The following is a 5,195-nucleotide window of genomic DNA, read 5'->3' as shown; positions in this document are numbered from 1 at the left end:
GCACACGCACGCGTAAAATCACACGTACACACGCATGCACGCGTACATGCACACACACACGTAAACTCACACATACACAAGAATCTCACGCGCACATCCGCATGCACGCGTACATGCACACACACGCAAACTCTCACGCATACATGCGTGCAAGCACATGCACACGCATGCACGCGTACATGTATATGTAAACACACGCATGCATACACATGCACACGTAGACACACACACGCACAGGAAAAGGCAAGCAGATACACACACACGCATGCACAAACATGCACGTACACACACACATACGCACACATACATACACACGAATGCACGCGTACTTGCACATGCACATGCAAACTCACAAGTACACATGCATGCAGGTGTACATGCACACGCACACACACATGCACATACACACACACGCACACGTACATGCACACACATGTACACAAGCTCGCATAGGCACACGTAAAGACAGACGCACACGTACATGCACACGTACACACACATGCACATGCACACGTATACAAACGCACACGCTCACGCATACACACATACGCGAATCCATGCGTACCTTCACAAGCGCACACAAACTCACACGCAAGCACGCGTACATGCACACACAACACCCAAAATCACACGTACACATGAATACACATGTACTTGCACATGCAAACTCACATGTACACATGTGTGCACGTGTTCATGCACACGCTCAGACACATGCACATACACGCACACGCATAGGTACATGCACACGCAGACGCACCCGTATACACACACACAAACACACAGACATGCACGCGCAAGCTCGTAAACGCACATGTACATGCACACACACACGCCAACGCTCACACACATGCAAGCTCACTCGCACACACGCATGCACGTGTACAAGGACACGCGCACGTAAACTCACACGTAAGCACACGTACATGCATATGCAAACACACGCATGCACATACATATACATATACAGACACGCACACACACACACAAATGCACACACACGCACATACACAGAAACACACACACACACACACGCATACACAGAAACACACACACACACACACACACGCAAATGCATACACGCACACTCATATGCACCCGTTCACACACATACGTAAACCTGTGCACAATATACACACATGCACCCGTAGTTGCACACGTATGTGAAAAATCACACCTACACAAGTATGCACACGTGCATGCGCAAGCATATGCAAAATCACATATACACAGGCATGCACGCGTACATCCACACGCATGCATGCACACACACACACATACACATACACATACACATACATACACATGCACACATACACGTACGCTAATACACACACGCACACATACACACACACATGCACATGCATACACGCACAAACGGACACACACATTCATACACACGTACACGTACACGCATACAAAGACGCACACACATACACATACACACACACGCATGCACATGTACATGCTCACGCCCACGCACACTCACACACACCCGCATAAGCACACACACACATACACACACACACACGTGAACCCGCGCACACGTAAACTCACACGTACACACGGATGCACGTTCACATGCATACACACATGTACATGCACACGCACACGTAAACTCACACATACACATGAATCTCACACCCACACCCGCATGCACACGTACATGCACACACACACACGCAAACTGTAACGCATACACGTATGCACGCGTATAAGCACATGCACATGCATGCACGCGTACATGCATACGTAGACACACGCAAATGCATACACATGCACACGTAGACACACACACGCATAGGCAAATGCAAGCACACACGCACACGCGTGCACATACATGCACGTACACGCATACATACGCGCATACACATACACACGGACACACGAATGCACACGTACTTGCACATGTACATGCAAACTCACAAGTACACATGCATGCAGGCGTACATGCACACACACACACACACATGCACATGCACACACACGCACACGTACATGCACACAGATATGTACGCAAACTCGCATAGGCACACATAAAGATACACGCACACGCACACACGCACGTACACACACATGCACACGCTCACACGCACGTACACGCACCCTCACATGCACACGCAAACACGAATGCATGCGTACCTTCACAAGCGCACACAAACTCACACGCATGCACGCGTACATTCACACGCACACCCAAAATCATACGTACACACGAATGCACACGTACTTGCACATGCACACGCACACGCAAACTCACAGGTACACATGCATGCAAGTGTACATGTACACACACACACATGCACATACATGCACACGCACATGCAAACTCACACGCAGACGCACACGCATACACACACACACAAACACACACATACACACACATGCACGCGTAAGCTTGCACACGCACACGCAAATGCAAACGCACATTTCCATGCACACACACATGCACATATCCATGCACAAGCACACACATGCACACGCCAACACTCACACACATGCAAACTCACACGCATGCACGTGTACTGGGACATGCTCACACAAACTCACATGTATACGCATATGCACGCGTACATGCACACGCATGCACACACATATGCATACACATACACGCGCACGCACACACACACACATACACACACACACGCACACACACGCACACATGCACCCGCTCACATACACACACACGTGCACCTGTGCACACATATACTCACACGTACACACACATGCCTGCGTACTTGCACATACGTGCAAAGTCACAGGTACACACGTATGCACACGTGCATGCACAAGCACACGCAAAATCACACACACACAGACATGCACGCGTACATACACACGCATGCACGCACACACACATACACATGTATACACACGCACACGTATACGCATACACATATGCACACATACACACACACATGCACACGCATGCACGCACGTGCATACACGCATGCATACATACGCACACATACACGTACACCTACACGCATATAAAAACACATACATTACACACACACATGCATGCACACGTACATGCCCACGCCCACGCACACACACATACACACGTGAATTCACGCACACACAATCTCATACGTACACACGCATGCACACATACATGCACACGCACTAGTAAAATCACACTTACACACGCATGCACGCATACATGTACAGGTACACGCAAACTAACACGTACACACGTATGCATGCGTAGATGCACACGCCATGCACACTCCCACGCACACACACACACACAGACACAGACACGTGAACCCACATACACCCAAACTCACACGCATGCATGCGTAAAATCACATGTACACACGCATGTACGCGTATACGCATACGCACATGCAAACTCACACGTATGCATGCGTGCGCGTGCACACACACACACACACATATGAACCCGCACACACGCAAACAACCATGTATACACGCATGCATGATTACATTCACATGCACACGCACACCCAAAATCACACGTACACACGAATGCACGCGTACTTGCACATGCACACGCAAACTCACAAGTACACATGCATGCACGCGTACATACACACGCACACACATATACACATACACGTAGATGCAAATATACATGCACACGCACACGCAAACTCACAGGCACACACACCCGCACACACACATATACACACACACACACGCAAGCTCGCACATGTACACAAAAATGCACACGCACACACTAACGTATACATATACATACACACATACACACACACACACACGCACTCACATGCAAACACACATGCACACGCATACGAGCATGCACGCGTACCTGCCCACGCGTAGGCAAACTCAGACGCACACACGCATGCACGCTTTCATGCACACGCACACACTAACTCCATTTTGTTGAAAAGTATTTTTCGTGTCGGGTTTTTGTTATCGTATCCACAGGGATTGTAAGATATCACCGCCGTTCGATGGTTGTATTAATCGTAGCTCAATGTAACAATAGGGTTTCGGTTTTAATCAAGTTATCTTGCATAAAAAGTAATAAATTGCGGTAAAAGTTATGGTTTGATTAAATGAGAAATATTGTCAAAGTTAGGTTTCAATGATCACTTTGCATGTATTTGCTCGGTCAACAATCTTATAAACTCCTTTAGATGATAAATAATTTCACAAAGTCCTCTCAATATGTTTCTCTCGAACACACATTGTGAGTTTTGCCATTTTGATCCATTGTTTCTCTCGAACACAATCTATCAAAATGACAACTTTTTGGTTCAACCTTATGGTGAACAAAATCATTCATTACTATCTCTAGCTAACAAACAAGTTTGGATGAAAACCTAGATCAAGAGTCGGTAAACATCTCTCGATCATAAACCAACACAAAGAGTTTTAAATAGAAACAAAGTTTTCATCATATATTTACCATTAAAGAGTTTACATATGAGGATCCTTACATTTACACACAAAGCTAGTAATCACCTACATCTAACCTTGACAAATGGATGACTTAGCTACTCATTTTCATGGTAGCTTGGTCGGCAAGTAAGGAAAGAAGGTTGATCAACATCCAAGTCGGATAATCGAAGTTGGATGGGAATCCACCTTCTTTTTGTAGAAGATGGTTCTAAGATGAAGAGAAATGAAAACTAGGGCATAAAGATCCCAAGAACAATGCTGCAAAAATATCTAGAAGAAAGTACAAAAGTGGAAAAAGTTGGTAAAAATGAGGTATGGTGCTCAAAAGTGGCACCTGCTACTTAAGACCACTGCTGGGCTGTCATGTTCGCTAGGCGAGCAGAATGGCTCGCCTAGCGAGGGTCTAAAATGGGCACATAAGGCCCCTGCGCCCAGAGAAAACAGGGTCTGCTGAACTGTCATGTTCGCCTAGCGAACATACCTTCGCCTAGCGAAGGACACGCTTCAACCTTCGCCCCAGCGAGGTTGAGAGGTTTGCTACTGGAATGCTCGCTGGGGACTCGCTAGAGCTTCGCCTAGCGAGTGAGTGCTGGCTGCGTTTTTCACCAAAACAGAATGAACTCGCTACCACCTTCGCCTTCAGCTCGCCTGGCGAATTAATTTGACAATTTACTGGAGCTTTTCGCCAGGAACTCGCCTAGCGAACCAATGCTTCGCCACAGCCTCGCCTAGCGAGCAGGCTGATGAAATGCTTGTATTCTTTGGTTCCTTTGCCAATTTTCTTGTGTCTTCATTTTCAA

The sequence above is a fragment of the Lathyrus oleraceus genome, chromosome 2 (genome assembly GCF_024323335.1).
Source record: "Lathyrus oleraceus cultivar Zhongwan6 chromosome 2, CAAS_Psat_ZW6_1.0, whole genome shotgun sequence".
Lineage (NCBI taxonomy): Eukaryota > Viridiplantae > Streptophyta > Magnoliopsida > Fabales > Fabaceae > Lathyrus > Lathyrus oleraceus.
The sequence above is the reverse complement of the archived record's forward strand: the minus strand, read 5'-3'. Positions refer to the sequence as shown.